This window comes from Acinonyx jubatus, chromosome F2 (genome assembly GCF_027475565.1).
Source record: "Acinonyx jubatus isolate Ajub_Pintada_27869175 chromosome F2, VMU_Ajub_asm_v1.0, whole genome shotgun sequence".
In the NCBI taxonomy this organism is placed as follows: Eukaryota; Metazoa; Chordata; class Mammalia; order Carnivora; family Felidae; genus Acinonyx; species Acinonyx jubatus.
The window spans coordinates 25,498,558-25,524,686 of record NC_069394.1 but is presented as its reverse complement, the minus strand read 5'-3'; the positions used below and the strand labels follow the sequence as shown (position 1 = coordinate 25,524,686).

Genomic DNA, 26,129 nt, shown 5'->3' with positions numbered 1-26,129 from the left:
AGTTAGAAAATAGATATACTTTTTCCACCTAATATATTTTCAATAATTTACATTTGATGGCAAATTTCCCAATTTCTTTTCACAGGGCAAGCACTCATTTAATGGGATTTTACAATACTATAAATTTTCATGATTAGCTTTCATTATAACATATACTTCTATAATACACCGGAGGACTGCCCCAATTGATAGACAGAAAACAGATTGTATTTTAAATGTGTATTTATTCTCCATATATATAGTCACAATGGTACCATTTCATAGTTTCCTCAAAACAAAACTTTGAAACTATGCCCCAGATACTGGTCATTGTCAACATATGAAGTAACTCTCTTGCTCTGTATCTTTTGAAGACTTCCAGAGTAGCAGTTTCTAATTTCATTTGATGAAGGGATATTACCCTCATATACCTAGTCATTTAAATCCTAGGTGTGTGCTATAAAACCAAGGTAAAAGATCCTCAAAAAGCAAGACTACTACCTAGTGAAGAAGAGGTCTTCATTAAGGTTTCCTAATAACCAGTATATGATTTATCTTTATTATTCTTCAAAGCTTTCACTTTTCTTCATCAGGAGACAAAACAGCTTGTGCATGTGTACGTGTGTGTGTGTGTGTGTGTGTGTGTGTGTGTGTGTGTGTGTGTGTGTGTTGGGGTGGGGGGGTTGATTACAGCTCTTCTCTCAGTACTTTGTAGGCAGTCATTCTTGGAAACCACTAGGGGGAGATTAAATAGGCTTTGTACACATTATTCAGTGGCGAGGTGTATAAACGGTGATGCAAGGACCCTTTATCCCACACCGTCTCTCATTTCTCCCAAAAACCCATCTTTCCCAAGATGTTTGGGAACTAGCCATCACTTTTTGTGGATAACTATCTGCCATGCATAGAAATATTAATACATCTTTTTTTAACGTTTATTTATTTATTTTGAGGGGGTGGAGAGGGTGGGGGAGAGAGAGAATCCCAAGCAGGCTCTGCACTGTTAGTGCTATCCCATGGACCATGAGATCATGAGCTGAGCCAGAATCGAGAGTCCAGCCTTTAACCAACTGAGACACCCAGGTGCCCCTTATTTAACTTTAATGAATCATTGTGGGCCCAGGTATATGCAAAGGTATATAGAATGCTCTTGGCAATGTTACTGTGTAATCTGATGCTCTTGATTCTAACATGAACAAGATGGGTTCTATCACATAGATTTCTCATCTGTCCTTCTGCTTTGGAATGCATCTTCTTTAATGTTTCCCTATTAAGGCCCTATTTTCTCTTTTCAGAGGGGTGATTCTGCTTATTGGCACAACTGGCTCCTTTTTTTATATCTGAATTTAGCAAAAAAGTATGCAGGTAATATACTTGTGTAATTTTAAGACTCAAGTTTTAAGGTTTTACTTCTTTACTCTCAAAATTTTCTAGGTGATGTTTATTTTTGTTTGCTTGCTGGTTGGTTTGGTTCAAAAGCAATTCAATGAAAAAGTATTTATATTTGATACAATTATATTTTCGAGAGAATAGCATGTTCCATGCCAGATTTTGATTTACAATTTGGTTCTCTTCAATTCCTTGATTCAATGCCCATAAATACCCATTAGGGAAAGTTTAAATTATTTTTGACAGGTTGTACACATTTCTAAGTATAATGAGACCATAATACATGGATGGTTGCAACACATTAAAGTACAGAGTTTGGAGAGAGGCCCTTAGAAGATCCACTAAGTGAGAAACAACTCAACAAGGACATCAAGAAAAGTAAGAGAGGAAAGAAGATGAAGCAGACAATAAAAAGGATAAACTTCCCATCTTTCCCAGGGACAGCAAAGATAATTTCAGCAATAGAGTACAGGAAAGGCAAGTGATAGCTACTATAGAACTATATAGTTTGTAACCTGAATTCACCTTCAGCAACTGAGAAAGGTGGGAATAAAGAGCTGCAGTAGCCAGCAGCATAATGCACGAGACGGAGCAAATAATGGTAATTTAACAGGACGATTTAAGAAGACATTCCTGACAGTCTCAAGTGTCAGTTTATGAAGCATCACTGTAGGTAAGCCAAGACACCAAACCAGAAAGCAAGGGCACCACAGCATCTCTCCCTCTAGTATCTCACATTATTTGAAGATAATGTACACAATATGGTTTTGTTTATGTCTTATGGAACAAGCAGGTAAATGCACGTAGAGATTTCTTCACCATATTTCATGTTATCAGGACATCTTGCAAATGGAGGATTGAGATTAAATGCTGCCTAGAAAGATTCCATCAAATTAATTTAGATAATTAACTTCTTAAATACTAAAGGAGACATTTCCTAGACACAATTCATTATCGCTATGTCATATCACCATGGTCATTTGAAGGTAAGCATATATGCATTTGTTCTAGCATAATGTCGGTGAGAATCCTCTCTCAGTAATGAAGAGACTAAGTGCATTCAACAGTTATTTACTGAGCACTTACTATAAGATAAACACCTGATACTAAGGGTATAGTAGTAAATACAGTAGTAAGACAAAGAAGATCCATAATCTTGCAAAATGAAAATAAAGAAGGTAACATAAATTAATCAATAAGATAATTTCAGACAGTGGCAAATGATGCACAAAAAATGTGAGAATAGAGGTGAAGATGGCAGTGTAGGAGGACACTGGGCTCACTGCGTCCTGCTAATCACTTAGATTCCACCCACATCTGCCTAATTTACCCAGAAAACTGCCAGAAGACTAGCAGAATGGACTCTCTGGAGCCAAGCATAGACAAGAGGCCCGCAGAAGAGGGTAGGAAGGGCAGAGAGGCGGTGCACGCTTCATGGACTGGTGGGAGAGAGCCAGGGCAGTGGAGGGGCAACCAGCCCACCCGGCAAGGCAGAGCCCCCGAGTCTGGCTTGCAAAAGCGGAGGGGCCGGAGGGAGTGTGTTCTGACAGCCAGCGGGACTTAACATCTGGAATGTTATAAGTCAACAGCTCTGCTCTAAGAGCAGGAGGGCTAAAGGACAACAGGAGGGAGAGTTGTTGAGCCCCGGACAACAGAACTCAGCTTGGCTGGGAACAAAGGCGCTCCCCACCACCATCTCCCTCGCCCATCCCCCAGCCAAAAACCAAAGGGAACCAGTTCCCCTCACGAGCTTGCTTGCACTGCGCAAACACACAATGCTGTGCTTCTGCAGATCCATCACTCGGACAGGTCTGCCTCCCTCCCGGTGTCACAGGGACCCTCCTAAGGTGGACCACCGAAGGCAAAGCAAGAAGAGCCTGCCCCTCCTGCCCCTGTGCACCTTGCGGATCCACCCTGGCTAATACACCAGACACCCTGGAAGCAGCACAAGCCTGGCAGTGTGCAAGTAGCCCAGACAGAGGCCACACCACTCCACGGTGAGTCCTGCCCCTGCGAGAGGGGAAGATAAGGTACACACCAGTCTAACGGTGGCCCCAGAAGTGGGCTGGGGGCAGACATCAGGTCTGACTGCGGCCCCGCCCACCAACACAAGTTACTCCAGACAGCACAGGGGAAGTGCCTTGCAGTTCCGCGCCACCCCAGGGACTATCCAAAATGACAAAACAGAAGAATTCTCCTCAAAAGAAACTCCAGGAAGTAGCAACAGCTAACGAACTGATCAAAAATGATTTAAGCAAGATAGCAGAAAATGAATTTAAAATAATAGTCATAAAATTAATCGCTGGGGTTGAAAAAAGTATAGAGGACAGCAGAAAATGTATTACTACAGAGATCAAGGGACTAACAGTCAGGAGGAGCTGAAAAATGCAATAAATGAGCTGCAAAATAAAATGGAGGCGACCACAGCTTGGATTGAAGAGGCAGAGAAGACAATAGGTGGATTAGAAGATAAAATTATGGAAAAAGAAGAAGCTGAGAAAAAGAGATAAAGAAATCTAGGAGTATGAGGGGAGACTTAGACTACTAAGTGTCATAATTAAACAAAATAATGTACGCATAATTGGGATTCCAAAGGAGGAAGACAGAGGGAAAGGTGCTGAAGGTGTACTTGAAGAAATAATAGCTGAGAACTTCCTGGATCTGGGGAAGGAAAAAGGCACTGAAATCCAAGAGGCACAGAGAACTCCCTTCAGAAATAACTTGAATCGATCTTCTGCACAACATATCATAGTGAAACTGGCAAAATACAAGGATAAAGAGAAAATTCTGAAAGCAGCCAGGGATAAATATGCTCTAACATATAAAGGGAGACCGATAAGACTCATGATAGATTTGTCTACTGAGACTTGGCAGGCCAGAAAGGAATGGCAGGAGATCTTCAATGTGATGAACAGAAAAAAAATGCAACTGAGAATCCTTTATCCAGCAAGTCTGTCATTCGGAATAGAAGGAGAGATAAAGGTTTTCCCAAACAAACAAAAACTGAAGGAATTCGTCACCACTACACCAGCCCTACAAGAGATCCTAAGGGGGATCCTGTGAGACAAAGTACCAGAGACATCGCTACAAGCATGAAACCTACGGACATCACAATGACTCTGAACCCATATCTTTCTATAATAACACTGAATGTAAATGGACTAAATGCTCCAACCAAAAGACATAGGGCATCAGAACGGATAAAAAAACAGGACCCATCTATTTGCTGTCTACAAGAGACTCATTTTAGACCTGAGGACACCTTCAGATTGAAAGTGAGGGGATGGAGAACTATCTATCATGCTACTGGAAGTCAAAAGAAAGCTGGAGGAGCCATACTTATATCAGACAAACTAGACTTTAAATTAAAGACTGTAACAAGAGACGAAGAAGGGCATTATATAACAATTACAGAGTCTATCCATCAGGAAGAGCTAACAATTATAAATGTCTATGTGCCAAATACAGGAGCCCCCAAATATATAAAACAATTGATCACAAACATAAGCAACCTTATTGATTAAAAAGTGGTAATTGCAGGGGACTTTAATACTCCACTTACAACAATGGATAGATCATCTAGACACAAGATCAATAAAGAAACAAGGGCCCTGAATGAAACACTGGATCAGATGGACTTGACAGATATATTTAGAACTCTGTATCCCAAAGCAACAGAATATACTTTCTTCTTGAGTGCACATGGAACCTTCTCCACGATAGATCACATACTGGGTCACAACAAGAATTGAGATCATACCATGCATACTTTCAGACCACAATGAGATGAAGCTTGAAATCAACCACAAGAAAAAGTCTGGAAACCTCCAAAAGCATGGAGGTTAAAGAATACCCTACTAAAGAATGAATGGGTCAACCAGGCAATTAGAGAAGAAATTAAAAAATGTATGGAAACAAATGAAAATGAAAATACAACAATCCAAATGCTTTGGGATGCAGTGAAGGCAGTCCTGAGAGGAAAATACATTGCAATCCAGGCCCATCTCCAGAAACAAGAAAAATCCCAAATACAAAATCTAACAGCACACCTAAAGGAAACAGAAGCAAAACAACAAAGACACCACAAACCCAGCAGAAAAAGAGAATAATAAAGATCAGAGCAGAAATAAACAATATAGAATCTAAAAGAAACTGGAGAGCAGATCAATGAAACCAAGAGTTGGTTTTTTGAAAAACTAAAGAAAATTGATAAACCTCTAGCCTGGCTTCTCAAAAACAAAAGGGAGATGACCCAAATAGATAAAATCATGAATGAACATGGAATTATTACAACCAATCCCTCAAAAATTCAAGCAATTATCAGGGAATACTATGAAAAATTATATGCCAACAAACTGGACAACCTGGAAGAAATGGACAAATTCCTAAATTCCCACACACTTCCAAAACTTAAACAGGAAGAAACAGAAAGCTTGAACAGACCCATAACGAGCAAAGAAATTGAATCAGTTATCAAAAATCTCCCAACAAATAAGAATCCAGGACCAGATGGCTTCCCTAGGGAATTCCACCAGACATTTAAAGCAGAGATAATACCTATTCTTCTCAAGCTGTTCCAAAAAACAGAAAGGGAAGGAAAACTTCCACACTCATTCTATGAAGCCAACATTACTTTGATTCCTAAACCAGACAGAGACCCAATAAAAAAAAAGAGAACTACAGTCAATATCCCTGATGAATATGGTTGCAAAAATCTCAATAAGATACTAGCAAATCGAATTCAACAGCATATAAAAAGAATTTTTCACCATGATCAAGTGATATTCATTCCTGGGCTGTAGGGTGGTTCAACATTTGCAAATCAATCAATCTGATACATCACATTAATAAAAGAAAAGATAAGAACCATATGATCCCGTCAATTGATGCAGAAAAAGCATTTGACAAAACTCAGCATCCTTTCTTAATAAAAACCCTTGAGAACGTCGGGATAGAGGGAACATACTTAAACATCATAAAATCCATTTATGAAAAGCCCACAGCTAATATCATCCTCAGTGGGGAAAAACTGAGAGCTTTTTCCCTGACATCAGGAACACAACAGGGTTGTCCACTCTCACTGCTGTTGTTTAACATAGTGTTGGAAGTTCTAGCATCAGCAATCAGACAACAAAAGGAAATCAAATGCATCCAAATTGGTAAAGATGAAGTCAAGCTTTCGCTTTTTGCAGATGACATGATATTATACGTGGAAAATCCGATGGACTCCACCAGAAGTCTGCTAGAACTGATACATGAATTCAGCAAAGTCGCAGGATACAAAATCAATGTACAGAATGTACAGTTGCATTCTTATACACTAACAATGAAGCAACAGAAAGACAAATAAAGAAACTGATCCCATTCACAATTGCACCAAGAAGCATAAAATACCTAGGAATAAATCTAACCAAAGATGGAAAACATCTGTATGCTGAAAACTATAGAAATCTTATGAAGGAAATTGAAGAAGATATAAAGAAATGGAAAAACATTCCGTGCTCATGGATTGGGAGAATAAATATTGTCAAAATGTCAATACTACCCAAAGCTATCTACACATTCAATGCAATCCCAATCAAAATTGCACCAGCATTCTTCTTGAAGCTGGAACAAGCAATCCTAAAATTCATATGGAACCACAAAAGGCCCTGAATAGCAAAAGTAAATTTGAAGAAGAAGACCAGAGCAGGAGGCATCACAATCCCAGTCTTTAGCCTCTACTACAAAGTCGTAATCATCAAGACAGCATGGTATTGGCACAAAAACAGACACATAGACCAATGGAATAGAATAGAAACCCCAGAACTAGTCTCACAAAAGTATGGCCAACTAATCTTTGACAAAGCATGAGAGAATATCCAATGGAAAAAAGACAGTCTCTTTAACAAATGGTGCTGGAAGAACTGGAGAGCAACATGCAGAAGGATGAAACTAGACCACTTTCTTACACCATTCACAAAAAACAAACTCAAAATGGATAAAGGACCTGAAAATGAGACAGGAAACCATCAAAACCCTAGGTGAGAAAGCAGGAAAAAACCTCTCTGATCTCAGCCTCAGCAATTTCTTACTTGATATATCTCCAAAGACAAGAGAATTAAAAGCAAAAATCAACTATTGGGACCTCATGAAGATAAAAATCTTCTGCACAGCAAAGGAAACAATCAACAAAACTAAAAGGCAACCAACAGAATGGGAAAAGATATTTGCAAATGACATATTGGACAAAGGTCTAGTATCCAAAATCTATCAAGAGCTCACAAAACTCCACACCCGAAAAACAAATAATCTAGTGAAGAAATGGGCAGATAACATGAATAGACACTTCTCTAAAGAAGACATCCGGATGGCCAACAGGCACATGAAAAGATGCTCAACGTTGCTCCTCATCAGGGAAATAAATACAAATCAAAACCACAACTCAGATATCACCTCATGCCAGTCAGAGTAGCTAAAATGAACAAAACAGGAGACTATAGATGCTGGCGAGGACGTAGAGAAACGGGAACCCTCTTGCACTGTTGGTGGGAATGCAAACTGGTGCAGCCACTCTGGAAAACATTGTGGTGGTTCCTCAAAAAACTAAAAATAGGCCTACCCTATGACCCAGCAGTAGCACTGCTAGGAATTTACCCAAGGGATACAGGAATGCTGATGCATAGGGGCACTTGTACCCCAATGTTTATAGCAACACTCTCAACAATAGCTAAATTATGGAAAGAGCCTAAATGTCCATCAACTGACGAATGGATAAAGGAATTGTGGTTTATATACACAATGGAATACTACGTGGCAATGGGAAAGAATGAAATATGGCCTTTTGTAGCAATGTGGATGGAACTGGAGAGTGTTATGCTAAGTGAAATAGGTCATACAGAGAAGGAAAGATTCCATATGTTTTCACTCCTGTGTGAATCCTGAGAAACTTAACAGAAGACCATGGGGGAGGGGAAGGAAAATCAAAATGGTTAGAGAGGGAGGGAGCCAAAACATAAAAGACTCCTAAAAACTGAGAACAAACTGAGGTTTTTTGGGGGGTGGGAGGGAGTGGTGAGTGGGTGATGGGTATTGAGGAGGGCATCTGTTGGGATGAGCACTGGGTGTTGTATGGAAACCAATTTGACAATAAATTTCATATTAAGAAAAATATGAGAATAACATGATAAAGAAACCTCTAGAAATGAGGTTTCAATTGTTCTAATGTCTTTTCCATTTTACCCTAAGAACAGCCACTCATGATTATTTTATCTCAAATTATTAAACTGGATTTTAGGAGAATTACATCAAAGAATATCACGATAATGATAAATGTCATAACTTTGGAACCACCATTATTATTTGTATCCAAGATGAATTCAAAACCTGTCTCATAAGTAATTGATAAATTTGAACAGACATAGTAAATTAAAAATGACATCAAATTTCATTGCATATTCAATGTAGAAATACAATAATACAGTGTCACTTTCCAATATTAATCTTTGTGAATCTTTTTATTTATATAATTTTCTGCAGAAATAAATAACTAAATCATAAGCTGATATTTAAAATCACATGTGACATTTTCTATTGTAGATAGTCCCTTAGAGAATATGATCATAATCGTTACAAAAAAAAAAAAAAAACTTAGGCAGTTAAGTGTAAGAAAACTAAGAGAACCACAGGTCTTTATCATTTTTCAGAAGTCCCTAACACTATTCTGAGCCTATGTCTTTGGTTTATAACTCTCTTTTCAGACCCTTATTGCTGTTATCTCTCAGTCTCTGGTTGTCAACTATTCAGTTAGCACTTGCAACAACAGGTGTCATCTTTGGAGCTCTAACATCTATTTTTTAAAAATCTTTCTCGTGCTGTAAAATCATTCAAACCTAATGATCTGTCTTTCCTCATCATTGGTACCCATAGGCACAGGCTAACTTCAAACCCATAATTATTCATATCATCACCTGCGTGACTCCTCACTCTCCCAACACAGTTCTCCCACACTCTCCTAATTTTACTTCTTTCTCTCTCTCGCTGTCTCTGTCTCCCTCTTTCCCTCTTTTACCTCTTTTGACCTCCTTCTTTCTCTGGCACTGAGATAAGATTTATTCCTCACGCTTCTTCTGTTCTCCAAGATTTTGTTAGATCAATTGTCCTACTTTGAGCTGTAGTTAATTCCTGAAATCCATTCTTTCATCTTAACCCACGGCCCTTTCATGAACTTGTCTTTAGGCAAAATATGCATATAAGTAAACAAATGAAGGTAAATGCATATAATACTTTATATATATTTTATCCTATATAAATGTGTATGTGTATATATATATAAATGTGTGTACACACACACACACACACACACACACACACACACACACACTCATATATATATATTCAATGAAGCCAGGCTTGTAGTTTCAAGGTAGAGATAAATACCCAATCTCCTCTGTCCTCAAGAGCACCTTTGCATAGTCCTATCACAACTCTTATTATTTTGTACAATAGAAAGTTTTCTATTTTCACTACTTTACATTTACTTTGAAGGTAGGTTATCAAATTCCTGGTGCTGAGCACAATGATTGATGAATAGTAGGTGAAAGCTGCTGCTATTTATCAAGAAAATACCTGAATATAAGCTGTTTGGGCACATGCCCTCTTTTAGTACCTATGCATTTGCCTTTAGTTTTATATATATAGTAATTATATTTCATACCATTATCATATGCTTTAGTTCTTTTCTTTATTCAAGATCTAAAGTTCTATATCCATAAGTCTACTTCATTTCCCTTGACCAGAAGTTGTCTTTTTGTTACCTGATCATCAAAAGCACTTGCTAAATAAAACTCTTCTTATGGCACTTATCACAATTTTATTATTATTATATTGTACATAGTCTATAAATGATAAGGAGTTGGAAGCAGGATCCACATTGGATTTATCTCTGAATCCATAAGCCCATTTCAAAGTATACATAATGAAAAGATGCTAATCAGATTAGTTAATATCCTATTACAACATTTCTCAAAGTGTGTTCTAGTAAATATTAGCCACCAAAAAATGTCTTTGAGGATGAGGGAAGTTACCCAAGTGAAAAAGATTATGAATTGTTGTTTTGTAACCATATCCCCCATTCTAGATTTTTTAAAGTTTTAACACAGAATTCTTAATTTTATTTTAACAATCACTTTCCCATTTCCAACTATTATAAATTATAAAATTATTTTAGCAACAAAATTAATCTATTTCTGAGACGACACTAAAGGCACTAATCCTGTATGCCATGCCAGTCATGAGTACTCTGTTTGTGAAGCGTACAGACTTTCATACTGACCAGGCTGTGCTTTTTTATCACAGATGTCTGTGTTCTTGGTTAGATGTTTAAAAGTCACTGAACTGCAGAACACACAATCCTATGTGGTTTTAACAAGAACATTAAGAAGCTAAGCATTGTACTACGCAGCGCAATTATTCAGAAGCCAGATGTTATAAGGTATTTGCAAAGCAAATGAGAGAAGTAGCTACACTAAATTTTCTTTTCTTTTTATCCCCTCTCCCCCTTTACTTGCACACCCCGTTTGCTTAACCCCATCTCCACCTGAATCTGGTTCCCCACTTATCCCCTATTTCTCTGATTTATCTTCCAGACATTTTTCTTACAAAAATTGGCTGCTGTGGAGTAGTGCTACTTTTATCTACACACATGCTTCAGGAAATCAGATACAATGTGTGTGTGTGTCTAACTACCAAAATCTAATTAGGATGAACTAGAAAAGTTTAATAGTACTATAACCATTTCTAAATTGAATCTGTAATTTAAAAACTAGAAAAAAATCTCCACATGCACATGTTTCATAGAGAATTGTGCTAAGCATGTAAGGAATTAACAATAATTGTACCCATTCTTTTCCAGAAAATAGAAGAGGAGGGAACACTTCTCAACTCATTTTACAAGGTTAGTATTACTCAAGGTCAGTATATAATAAAACAAGGCAAGGTCAATACAAAAACAAAAAAAAATAAAAATTAAAAATAAAAACAAAAAGCAGACACACATCTCTCATGAACTTAGATACAAAAACTCTCAATAAAATATTAGCACATTGAATTCATCAAGGTATAGCAAGAATTATACACTATGACCTAGTGAGATATAATCAATTTATATAAGTCTGGCTCAATCCTTGAAAATCAATGTAATCCACTTTATCAACAGGCTATAGAAGAAAATTTAAATGATCAAATTAATAGACACAGGAAAAGCATTTCACAAAATCCAACATCTATTCATGATTAAAACTCAGCAAACTAGGAATAGAGGGAACATCAACCTTATAATGTTTTTAACATTTATCTACTTTTGAGAGAAAGAGATAGAGCATGAGTGCGAGAGGGGAAGAGACACAGAATTGGAAGCAGGCTCCAGACTCAGCTGTAAGCACAGAGCTTGACACGGGGCTTGAACTCATGAGCAGTAAGATCATGACCTGAGCTGAAGTTGAACATTTAACCGACTGAACCACTCAGGCACCCGGGAACATCAGTTTTATAAAGAGCATGTACAAAAACCTATAAAATCATACTTAATGTTGAATTACTTAATGTTTTTTTTTTATTAAGATCAGAAACAGAGTCCATGATTCTTATTCAACAGCGTACTAGAAGTTCTAGTGAGTCAATAAGGCATATATCTTATATGGAATTTAAGGAATATATCTTGGAAAGAAAGAAAGTTGTCCCTACTTGAAGATGACATGATTATTTATATAGAAAATTGCAAGCAATCTACAAAGTAAACCCCTAGAAATATTAAGTGCCTTCAGTCTGGTCACTGGATACAAGATGACTATTAGATAACAATTCAGTTTCTAAATAATAACAATGAACATTTGGAAATTGAAATAAAACACAATACAATTTATAATTTGTACAAATGAAATTAAATATTTAGGTGTAAATTTAGTAAACCATTTATAGTGTTTGTAACAGCAATATTTTAAAATGCAATAAAAAATCAAGGATGTAAATAAATGAAAAGACATGCCATGTTCCTGAATTTAACACTTATTATGGTAAATATATTAATTTCCCCCAAAGTAGTCTATAGTTTTAATGCAATTCCTATTGAAATGCCAGTAAATTCTTTCCGTAGACATACACAAGATAATTATAAAATGTACATGGCAAGGCACAGGACCCAGAAGAGTTCAAACAAATTTGAAAAGTAAACAATAGCCTTTTCAATAAATGATACTGGTAAAATTGAACAATCACAGGTAAAAATCAACCTCAGCCTGAAGTTCACACTGTAAAAAATTAAACATCTATTTATGATTTTTAAAAGTCTCAGCAAACTCGTAAAATATTGTAGTCAACCTGATAAAGGTCATCCCTGAAAAAGATACACCTAATGTAATTCTGATATAATTCTTAAAGGTGAATAACTCACTGCTTTTCCCATAAGATCAGACACAAATTATAGATGTCCACTCTTACCAATTCTATTCAACACTGAATTGGAAATTACTGCCAGTGCAATAAGACAAGAAAATAAAGAAAAGACATAGCAATGTTTAAAAAATAATAAAATTGTCTTTGTTTTCACAGGACTTGATTGTCTATATGGAAAATCTCTATAAATCGGGGCAGCTGGGTGGCTCAGTCAGTTAGGCATCCGACTCTTGATTTCAGCTGAGGTCATGATCTCACAGTTCATGGGACTGATCCCATGTCAGGCTCTGCACTGACAGCAATGGAGCCTTCTTGGGATTTTCTCTCTCCCTCCCCCTCCCCCACTTGAATGCTCACTTGCGCGCGCACGCTCTCTCTCTCTCTCTCTCTCTCTCTCCTCCTGCCAAAATAATAAACATTTCCAAAAAGAAGAAAATCTTTATAAATTTATAAAATGCTAGTAGACCTCTTGAATAACTTTATCCATATCTCAGGATAGACAATGTATGTACAAATATCAATTGTATTTATGCATCTTAGCAATAAGCAATTGAAAATTGAGTTTTTAAATAAAGTACTACTTACAAATCATAAAAATAATTGAAACAGGAAAAATATTAAAAATAGAAGTCATTTTTCACATGCTTTAAACTGTAGAGACAGGAAATAATATCTATATACTTAGATAAGTGAATAGAGAGATTAAGTCACATTCATTTATACGAAAAATCAACATGATTATGATGCCATTTTCCCCAATAAATACATAAATTCATTACAACTCCTATAAAAATCTCATTGGAAATGGATTATTCTAAAATTCGTGTAGAAACATGAAGTACCTCAAATAACTTTTTGTTTTGAAGAACTTAATTAGATGATTCACGCTAGTTGATTTTAGACTATCAATCTATAGTAATAATGATGAGGTATTACTGACCTGATATACACACAGATAAATGGAACAGAATAGGCAGTCTAGAAATAAATCTACAAATATATGACCAATTGATTTTTAGCAAAGAACTCAAGGTAACTAAATGATGAAAGAATATTCTCTCAACAAATGGTATGTAATTGAATATCTTAATACAAAAAATTAATGAAAAAAATCTCAAACTGTACATAATATTAACTCAAAATTGATCATAGACATGAACGTAAACACAAAAATATTAAAATTTTTGCCAGGAAAATGCATAGGAGAAAAGCTTGCGGATTAGTGGGATATTTCTTAAATAAGAGAGAAAAAGCATGAATCATTAAAAAAAAGATAAACTGTACTTCATATTTTTAAAGTTCTGCTTATGAAAATATACCATTAAGAACATTAAGTGACAAGCTATGGACTAGGAGAAAATACTTCTGATGCACACATTTAAAAAAGAAGTGTATCCACAATACAGAAAGAATTTTCAAATTAGTGAGACTACAGATAACTCAAAAAAAAAAAAAGTGGGCAGAAAGTTTTAAACACTTTACTGAGAAAGAGATACAGAAAACAAGCACATGAAAAGATACTCCTTTAGCTTCAGATTTACTCAGTGAGATATAAATATCTTCAAATAATCTTTCAAGAGCACAATTGATCGATTTCTCCAAATACCATGCATATATAAAATATTATACAAGGAAAATGTAAAATATTAAAGATTATTGTAGGTAAATGAGAAAGAATATGGCTGAACAGTCCAAAGAAGGTACACCTCAATTCCCACTCCACTTCCTTTTCCTTCTTGCTCCCCTCTGAAAATCACAGAAACATTACAAAAGAAAAAAAAAAACACTTTGGGAATAGAGTTTCTTTAAACAGAGTACAATATTTATTCCTATTTCTGTAGATTGTCTCTATTTCACAGTTAGGTTCCCATACTTATAATAAATAAGTATGTAAATAAATATACAACCTGTAAAACTTGTTAAATATGACTTATGTGAACTATTTAAATATTCTCTTTTCTACCTAATTTTCTCTCTTCTCTTTCTAAAATATTTAAGTAGACACTTTAGCAAATGAACTACTCCTACTTTTTGTCAGGTTAATATTAATAATGTACAATATTCATTGAGGGCTATTTACTGTGTACTGCATATTATCCCAAACATACTGATTTAATGCCAGAAAATAATACTTCTATAGCATGAAGTACAATGATGTAGAGATTTTAATTATGGTGGATTGCTGTGCAAGATGTAAATTTGTAAATACTGCTCTTTTATTGGTTGGAAACCCATCACAATGTTTATTCCAGTCATTCTAAGTGAAGGGATCATTACGATTTATAGTTACATAACCCAGTGGGTATTAAACATTTACTAGACTCATATGGTGTCTGATGGTTTAAGACTAGACTTATAATCAGCTCTCAGAAAGCTTAAACTAACTCATAACCATAGCACTCAACTCAATTACTTTAGATTTTCAATGTTGTTTTCTATTTTAGATATATTATGTTTTTCTCCATTTATTTATGCCATTGTCAAGCCTGTTATCTCTCAAAATATGCCTGATGAATGATATTTTCTACACCATTTACCTTTTTGTTCTCCTATATTAGCCTCAGTGATTTTTCTTCCTCTCAATTTATTTTAGTCAGGTTTTAGATTACTTCAGGTCCAGTGTCTTGTACTACATTGAAGACTTTATAGTTATACTTTTATTTGAAAAAATAATTTAAAGACATAATTGTTTTTTCTTTACTGTTTTTAATTTTGATATTAATTGTGAATCCATATCTATAAAACTCCTAAACTCTAAGATCTCATGTTAGTTTTGCTTAGGACATCAGGAAAGGATTGAATGATTTATCATTCCTAACAGTGTGTGTGTGTGTGTGTGTGTGTGTGTGTGTGTGTGTGTGTGTACATATATGAAAGCAAAACAAAAGCTAAAAACCATGTTTTATTAATTTCACAGCAAAAAAATGCAAACACACTCGGAGAATTTTGAAGAAAATGTAATAAGAACTGTTTATAGAATTATGGGAAATGAACCAAAATGGAATGTTGTGACACCAAGGGTAATAGGTTTCCATAGTACCTACAGTCCAAATGGGAATTGATTTCCACCCAGTAAAAAATGGGGATGCCTGCACACAATGGGAGCTAGTTCTGGAGATTGTTACATGGGACAAAGTCAGTCCTTTCTATGGCTAAACTCTCAAGGAAGCCAAAGGGCAAAGGAAGCAGCGAACAAAGCAGAGTGGGAAGGGGGTTGAATGTGGACTGAGGTCAAAGAGAAGGAGTACAGAGTAAAGGCACACTTGTCAATGTGCTCATTGTTTATTTAAAGATACCAAAGATGAGGGGCACCTGGGTGGCTCAGTTGGTTAAGCGTCCAACTGTTCGTTTTGGTTCACATCATGATCTCACAGTTCATGGGATCGAGTCCCAGGTTGGCTCTGCATTGACAGCTTGGAGCCTGCTTGAGATTCTCTATCCCTCTCTTTCTGCCCCACCCCCACTTGTTCTCTCAAAAAAATAAATTAAAAAAAAAGTTACCAAAATGAAAGGTTATCTAGTCACAAGAAAAGAATAGTCTGAATATACATAATAGAATATTTAAAGTCAAACATTCATAAAGGCAATATAAAATCACCACAAAAGGAAAGATATTGTTTATAGTAAGGTCTTTTTTTCCCTAAGAAGTCATTCAACAAATAATTGCCAATAAACTTCTATATACCAGACACTCTTGCAGAGAATACATGAGTGAACACAGTGCCAACTCTTCCACTGCAGTAAAAGAACATTATATAATAAATTTTAGCAAGATTAAGAACAGAAATGGTAAATCAGTGTAGAATGACAAAATAAAAGGACTGGGTCATCAAGGAGTGATGGTCTAAGTCACCTCTCCTCATACTCTGAGTAAAAGGAAAATATTCTGACAAGGTGAGTGTGAACTCTGTTAGCTCTGGGAAGTGTCCATATGGTCCATAGCAAAGCTGGGCTACCACAAAAGAAAGGAACTCCTGACTTGGAGCCCTTGCAAGAAAATCAACTCTGGAGAGACATATTATAAAACATGCATTCAAACCACCTCATGTCTGTCAGAATGGCTAAAATTAACAACTCAGGAAACAACAGAATTTGGCCAAGATGAGGAGAAAGGAGAACCCTCCTACACTATTGGTGGGAGTGCAAACTGGTACAGCCACTCTGGAAAACAGTATGGAGTTTCCTCAGAAAGTTAAACATAGAACTATCCTATGACCAGCAATTGCACTACCAGGTATATACCCAAAGGATACAAAAATATTGATTCAAAGGGGCACATGCACCCTGATGTTAATAGCAGCATTATCAATAATAGCCAAATTATGGAAAGTGCCCAAATGTCCATCAACTGATGGATAAAAAAGATACTATATATCTTCTATATATATATTATATATTATATATATTATGGATATTATATATATATGGATGTTATATATATATATATATATGTGTGTGTGTCTGTGTGTGTGCACATATATATATATATCCCCCACACACAATGAAATATTAATCAGCCACAAAAAATGAAATTTTACCATTTGCAATAACATGAATGGGGCTAGTGTGTGTTAAGCTAAGCACAATAAGTCAGTCAGAGAAAGATAAATACTACATGATTTCCTCATATGTGTAATTTAAGAAACAAAACAGATGAACATAGGGGGAGAAAAGAGAGGAAGGCAAACCATTGGAGAGACTCTTAACTATAGAGAACCAACTGAGACTTGCTGGAAGGGAGGTGGGCAGGGAGGATGGGCTAAAGGTGTGATGGCAATTAAGGAGGACACTTGTCATGAGCACTCGATGTTAAATGTAAGTGATGAATCACTAAATTCTACACCTGAAACTAATATTATATGATATGTTAACTAGAATTTTTTTAAAAACCTGGAATATTAAAAAAAATGTATTTATCTTTAATTTTACCCCTAAAAATAGAACTCTAAAGTGACAGAATTTGTAATGAGTCAGAAAATGATTTTATTTTTGGATATTCCCATTTTCTTCATACCATTTTATGTTCTTATGCAATTTTAAAGCTAATAACTATTAACATGACAAACGGGGAATGGGTTCTTCTCTTCTATATCATATTTAGCTCGAGACACAATTTTGTTCCTCAAGACTTCTCCAAAGATATTTCTAAAAATAGAATGTATTTTAAAACTATTTTTATATAGTATAATGGTCTATGAAGTCCTTTGAGTTAGGAATATTCACTAAATTAATATAGTAGAAATATTTCATGGTATATTTCTATGAATACCTTTGAATTAATAATGTTCACTGAGTAAACACATTAGTAAAACAGATTTAAGTATATTGTACCTACATTTTCCCTTCTATCGGTTTGGGTTAAAGATAACATGTTCATAAATATGAATATGGGCACTTATATTTAGGATCTTTAAAATATTTATATTTATAATCCTATATAGCAAAATTTCAGATAAATCATATTCAATAACTTCAATTAAAAGATTATTTTTAGTAGAAAGTTAAATTGAGGCATACAGTTATCTAATGAATTCATGTGAGAGATATATTCACAAAAACAATTTATACACACTTCTGCACATCTACATACACAGAATCAAGAATTAATCTAGATAAAGCATTGATTACGGAATTGTCTCCTCTATGATACTGATCACATTAACTATATCTCTCACGGCCTATACACACCTTTATATGGGTTTTGTCTCTTGGAAAGAGGACAAAGAAGAAAAGCACATTGGTCTATGTGTGTGGATTGGCACAGTAACAAGTAGTTTGAAACTGAAGGAAAAAGGAGAGAAGAAAAATCATATTATACCGATTTAAATGAACAATGAGAGATTGCAGAATTGGCCAGATAGATGGCAAACAAATTCAAACAGGTAAAAATGCATGCTTATACTCCAAACTGAACAGTGTCAAATAAAATTCTTTAGTACCTCCTCTTTAATTTATTCAACACTGATTTTTTTCATTCAACATTCCTCTGTGAATATTAATTGATCACTTTATAGGTACAGGCACCCTTCAAGGTGGTGGAGGTAGGGATCAAGAAAAAAGGAAGGAAGGAAGGAAGGGAGGGAGGAAGGGAGGGAGGGAGGGAGGGAGGGAGGGAGGGAGGGAGGGAGGGAGGAAGGAAGGAAGGAAGGAAGGAAGGAAGGAAGGAAGGAAGGAAGGAAGGAAGGAAAGAAAGAAAGAAAGAAAGAAAGAAAGAAAGAAAGAAAGAAAGAAAGAAAGAAAAAGAAAGAAAGAAAAGGAAGGGAAGGAAAGAAACCAAAGATATAATCCTCAAGGACGTTCCATTCTGGTTGGAAAAGAAAAATAATAAACACATGAATGAATAAATATTTAGTATGCCAGGTAATTATAAGCATTACTAAATGAAATTAACTAGTGTGTGCAAGATAGAGAGTGACACAGTTAGATCTCTGATAATGACCCACAGTAGCTGAGTTTTGAAGGAAGTGAAGACATGTGCCATGTAGTCTTCTGACATGTGGCAATACATGGGACCTTGAACAGAGCTCTATGGCTGGGGTGTAGTGACTGAGAAAGGCAATGGTTATAGATGGCAATGGCGGATTAGTAATCAGCCAGGGTGTATAGAATTTTGTAGAGTTAGTGTACAGTCTTGAAACTTCATTCCCTTTTAAGTGTGAAGCCATTGGAATGTAAAAACAGTAGTGGAATGTCAGGTCTGATTTGCATTTTATAAAGACTGAGCTGATGTGTTGAATAGAGTAGGGTTGCTATAGGACTAGGTTGCTTGAATTATTAAGTGATAGCTGCTGTCAGAGTCTAGGAATACAGCTGATGGAGGCAGAGGTTGATAGGTTGTCTTCTGATTTAAATTTGCTCAGAGTCAAAAAAATTTGTGAGAAAGGAAAGAATCAAATATGACGTCAAAATTTTGGTCAACTGTGAGATGGAGTGCCCCTAACTGAGATGGAGAAGGCCATCAGAAGTGGAGATCTGGGAGGAAATAGTGGGAGTTTTAGACAATTGAAATTTACATTGCTTATCAGAAATCCAAGTGGATCTATCAAATACATAGTTGGATACAGGAGTCACTAGCATAACCATATGGTAAATAGAACATTTCCAGATAATTGTCACCAAGCAAAAAGATCAAGAACTCATTCTATTTCAAGGGGCACCTGGGTGGCTCAGTAGGTTAAGCATCCGACGTCGGCTCAGGTCATGATCTCGCAGTTTATGGGTTCAAGCCCCGCATGGGATTCTGTGCTGACAGCTCAGAGCCCAAAGCCTGCTTCAGATTCTGTGTCCCTCTCTCTCTGCCCCTCCTTGAACTGTGCTAGGTTTCTCTCTGTCTCTCAAAAATAAATAAACGTTAAAAAATTAAAAAAAAAAAAAAAGAACTCACTTTGTTTCGGTTCTGTCCCGTAAGGTCAACCCCAGAGGCAGTATGGAAGGAAAGATGGAAGGAGAATTTTTAAAAAAGTTTTCTCCAACAATGTAATATGTGGATTGTGCCTTGAATCCCTCTGTGTGGTAATGGTGGGACAGCCAGGTTTGAGGGCAAGAGAAGAAAAATAGGAAGGGAGGTGTTAGAATTCTGTCTCACTTTTCATCCAATCTTGCCTTAGAGTGTCAGTGTACTAACCTCACACAAGGGGCAATTCCTCAGTTCCTCCTCTTCACCTCATTCTTGCTAAGTGACACAGAACTGTCACATAGACCTCAGGGGCAGAGGTGGCTTTGTGAAAAAAAAAAGACCACTAGCCTTGGGGACATCTTGTTCACCATCCATTCCAAATTTAAATGCTGATAGAGTTTGATTTAAAACTCACACAGTCAAGCTTTGAAGCATATTATTGTTACCAATTATAATAAATTGTTTTGATATTAATGACATTAAATCTTGTATTCCCATCACTTTGGCTTTTGCTTTTAATGTCTTTTTCTAAAAAAATATGAAGTTATGTCTGTATGATTTCATTTTGATATTCTAAATTTCATTCATGCTTAGAAAGCCATTTCTATTCAGAAATTAAATGAACCTTCATGTGTACCTCCCACAATATATTTTTGCTCCCATTTTAGGCATTTAAATCTTTCATCCATTTGAGATATATTTTGGTACAAAGTGGGAGGAGAAATGATTGAATTTTTTCATACAGCTGTCAAGTTTCCCAGTACCATCCGAAAACACTCTACTCTCCAGTTTCTTATGGAGACGTTTGCTTTATCAAACTTTAGTCATCCAATATATACTACAAATTTTACTTTGTTTCATTGATCACATTTGTTTTCATGTGTCCCTACAACATTGATTGATGATTGCATCTCTTTATATTTCTATGTTCATGACTGGTACAAATATCCAATCTCATTATTATACTTTTGGGGAAAAGTTTTAGTTGTTTCCACCTGTACTTCTGTTCCAAAATTTTTGTCCAGTTTCTGAAAAATAATTGTTAGAGTACTAGTTGGAATTTAAGTACGCTCAGTTGGAGAGAATTTAACCAGCCCATAGTTAAAAATACTTAACAACTCCTATAGCAGAATCAAAAGCCATTTAGAATAGAAACAAAAATATCAATCGGATGCAGTTATCTCTATTGTACCTTTCCTTACAGCTCCTTCACATTGATTTTTAGGATAACCCTTCTTCATTTTACATGTAAAGAGTTTGCTATTTTGCCCTCATTTTTTTTTATTTTTAATATTTATTTATCTTTGAGAGAGAGAGAGAGAGAGAGAGCGAGCGAGCACAATCAAGGGAGGGGCAGAGAGGGAGACACAGAATCTGAAGCAAGCTCCAGGCTCTGAGCTGTCTGCACCGAGCCCAGAGTGGGGCTCAAACTCACGAACTGCAAGGTCATGACCTGAGCTGAAGTCAGATGCTTAACCTACTGAGCCACCCAGGCGCCCCTGCCCTCATAATTTTTTTTAAATGTTTATTCATTTGGGGCGCCTGGGTGGCGCAGTCGGTTAAGCGTCCGACTTCAGCCAGGTCACAATCTCGCGGCCCGTGAGTTCGAGCCCCGTGTCGGGCTCTGGGCTGATGGCTCAGAGCCTGGAGCCTGTTTCCGATTCTGTGTCTCCCTCTCTCTCTGCCCCTCCCCCGTTCATGCTCTGTCTCTCTCTGTCCCAAAAATAAATAAACGTTGAAGAAAAAAATAAATGTTTATTCATTTATTTCGAGCGAGAGAGAGTGTGCGCGTGGTGGGGCAGGGGGAGGGGGAGGCAGGGAGAGAATCCCAAACCAACTTGACACTCAGTGCAGAACCCAATGTAAGACTCCATCTCAGGATCCTGAGGTTATGACCTGAGCCGAAATCAAGAGTCAGACACTAAACCAGCTGTGCCATCCAGGAACCGTCCCCCCAACCCTGCCAATAACATCTTTTAATTGTTTGTTGCACCTAATGAATTTTGTTTATCTTATGTCTAGTTATTTGCTGTATCTTATTAATTCTAAGTGTTCTTAATTCTTCTAATCTCCTGGATTTATGCTTCTCTTCCTTTTAAATAAATAAAAAAAAATACTACTTAAGGGTGCCTGGTGTCTCCATCAGTTAAGTGTCCAACTTTGGCTCAGGTCATGATCTCATGGTTTGTGAGTTTGAGCCCAGCGTGGGCCTCTGTGCTGACAGCTCAGAGCCTGGAGCCTGCTTGGATTCTGTGTCTCCTTCTCTCTCTGCCCCTCCCCCACTCACACTCTGTCTCTGTCTCTCAAAAAATAAACATTAAAAAGAAATTTAAAAAAAAATGCTTAAATTTTAAGTTTTATTTCATTAACCAGAAACTTCTAGAACAATGTGAAACATTATGTACACATTTAAACAGAAATATACATAGAGCTGGGCACTTTTAATTGTTTAGAAAATTCGAAAGAAGTGGAACTACAACTGCCGAAGGAAATATTACAGATCACCTGGCCACTTGGACCTTAAACTTGCTGCTCCTAATCCAGCCTCTAACTGGGTGAAGGAAGCCAACCTCTATGCTGCTTTTCAGTCCAGCAGTTTGGGAATCACTCCAAAATCTTCATGTCAACTTACTTTGAATTTATCACCAATTTTTTTATTTACCATTATTTTCTAAATATTTTCCTTCTAAACTATCAGAATTTAGAGCATACCTTCAACAAATATAACCAAAATTATTACAATACTTCCAAACTCATTTCACTGTCTCCAGAGAAAATTCTCTTCACTTTATCTTAACGTGTTGTTAATATAGTATTCTTGCTAAAAAAATCTAACCTGTCACATCAATCTGTTGCTTAAAATCTTCAGCAGTACTCAAACAGATACAGAATAGTTCACCCTTAAACGTAAACATCCAGAGTTCTGCAGGCTTGGAATCTTATTTATCCACTAAATCTCCATTTCTCAATTTGTTCCCCTTCTTACCTTATTTTTGCTAGAATAAATTTCTTGTACTTTCATGGAGACACATGCTTTATCACAGCTAAGCCTCTGAACATGCTTTTTCCTCTTCCTGGAATGCCTTCTGCATTTCCTCTCTTTTTTACAATGGTTTGCCTTTAGAGAATTAGGTTAAGCATTATTATAACAAGGAAATATTTCCAGAAATCCTCTAGGCTGTGTTGCTGCTTCTTTTCAGAGTCGCCACAATGTCCTCTCTGTCCTTTGGCTATAACATTTATCACACTGTATAAGAAACTTTAGATTAGAAAATTATTCTCTCTCTCCCCGTTTCTGCCTCTGCCTCTCTCCCATACTGTTCAGGACTTTGCCTAACAGAACGATTTTCAAAAATATTTTGTTATTAAATATGCTTCTTCATTACTTAGATAAAAAACCTGAACTAGAGCAAGAGCAGGAAAATGCTGGAAGTATTAGTCACAATAAGAGTACAATCAAGTATAACTACATTGAGTTAGTAATTTTGTCCCCAATAATATAGAAGGAGTGCAAAGGAAGTAACTATCCTAGATTTAAATTTGGATAAAATGAACAGCTCTTTGAGGATAAAACCATAATACAAAATTAGGCAAGTAATATTGTATGACCACAGAGATAGGAAATCCCAGGGAAGAAAACCAGCATATTCAGTCAGGTATCAAGACATTTTAAAAAGCTGTCAAATAGTCGATAAGAGAAAAATAGCCTAAGAGAAAAGATGGATAAATGAGAATATTTATATCTGAAACTGATATTTCAAGATATTTAGATATTCTGACTTTGGAGGATACTTGTAAGTTTTACAAGCCCAATATGGAGCAGTACATCATACTGGGAGAAAGAAACATAGGATGGCAAAGTTCATTTTTCTTATCTTTTTCAATTTCAATTTTCAATAGGAATTTAATCTCCCTTTAAAAGTGTATTTCTGTCTTTAATGTTTGGAACAATACCTAATACACAGTAGGCACTTGATAAATTATGTTGAATGAACCCATGAATACTGCTAAACTTTTTTTTTCTTCACTTTGACTCAATTACTATTAAGAGATGTGATGCAATGACCCAGCTATTGAGAGACATGGTGCAGATATGATTGTGTAATATGCTGTCATTTTTTACTACTAACACCTGAACATGCCAAATTTTTAAAGTGATTTCCTTCCTATAAAATTCTTGTATGCTTTTTTGAGTAACAACGAAAACAGAATTAGCACTAGCACTCTCAAACTGGAAATACAACAGTGAATGCGTGAACACAAATGTGTCCCACTTATGTGACCAAAGTTCAAAAACCACTGATTTGCACCACTCCATCATTCTTCTAACTCATTTATCTGCTTCTGTCTTCTCCCCAAACATCCCTAGCATTTTATTCTTTTGTGTTATTGTTTATGCTGTATTTTCTTTTTTCATTATCAGAATTTCTTTTATTTCATTCAATACGTACCTCAAGAGATAGAAACATTGTATATGTATAAAAAATCATATATTCAGGGCCTAAATATTTGGAGAAAAACGTATATAATTAAGATGAAGACCAGGATAACAGACTTTTGTTTTTTGCCTTTCGAGTTTTATTTAAACTCAGGTTAGTTAATATATAGGGTAGTATTGGTTTCAAGAATAGAAATGAGTAATTCATCACTACATACAACATCCAGTCTCATCACAAGTGCCCTTCTGATTTTTTGTCTTTTTTAAGGTTGATTTATTTTTGAGAGAGAGACAGAGGGACAGAGAGAGAGTGTGTGTGTTAGTGGGGGAGGGGCAGACAGGACATGGGGATTCCAAAGCAGGTTCTGAGCTGACAGCAAAGATTTGGATGTGGGGCTCAAACTCATGAGCCATGAGACCATGACCTGAACCGAAGTCCAATGTTCAACCAACTGAGCCACTCAGACACAAGTGCCCTTCTTACTGCCCCTTTAGCCCATCCCCCACCCACCTGTTTCCATCAACCCTCAGTTTACTCTGTACAGTTGAGTCTCACAATTTGCCTCCTCTTCCCCCTCTCTGTTCATCCGTTCTGTTTCTTAAATTCTGCATATTAGTGAAGTCACATGGTATTTGTCTTTCTCTGAGTTATTTTGCTTAGCATAATACACTCTAGCTCCATCCATGTTGTTGCAAATGGCAAGATTTCATTCTTTTTGATGGTTGAATAGTATTCCATTGTGTGTATATACACACATGTGTATGTATTGTATGTATGTATTGTATGTATATGTGTACACATACACGCGCACACACATATACCACTTCTTTATCCATTCATCATTCAGTGGATGCTTGGGCTCTTTCTATAATTTGTCTATTGTAGAAAATGCTGCTATACACATCAGGGTGTATGTACCACTTTGAATCATTACTTGTGTATCCTTTGGATAAATACCTAATAGTACAATTGCTGGGTCATAGGGTAGTGGTTTAACTTTCTGAGGAACATCTACACTGTTGTCCACAGTGGCTGCACCAGTTTGTATTCCAACCAGCAGTGTAAGAGGTTTCCCTTTCTCTGAAGCCTCACCATCTGTCATTTTCTGAGTTATTAATTTTAGCCATTCTGACCAGTGTGAGGTTGTATCTCATTGTGGTTTTGATTTGTATTTCCCTGGTGATGCGTGATGCCGGGCATCTTTTCATGTGTCTGTTAGCTATTTGTAGGTCTTTGGACAAATGGCTGTCTTCTTTCCATTTCTTAACTGGGTTATTTTTTGGGTGTTGAGTTTGATAAGTTCTTTATAGGTTTTTGATACTAACCCTTTATCAGATATGTTATTTGCAAATATCTTCCATTGGTTGCCTTTTAGTTTTGCTGATTGTTTCCTTCACTGTGCAGAAGATTTTCATCTTGATGAAGTCACAATAGTTAATTTTTGCTTTTATTTCCCTTGCCTTTGGAGACATGTCAAGTAAGTTGTTGCAGCTGAG

The 26,129-nt window shown here is 36.2% G+C and overlaps 1 protein-coding gene across 6 annotated transcripts in view; it reads right to left on the bottom strand.

Moving 5' to 3' along the window:
- CSMD3 (CUB and Sushi multiple domains 3) overlaps window positions 1–26,129 on the bottom strand; it is a 1,242,277-nt gene that overhangs the window by 790,142 nt on the left and 426,006 nt on the right. The gene's annotated exons all lie outside the window — the stretch shown is intronic.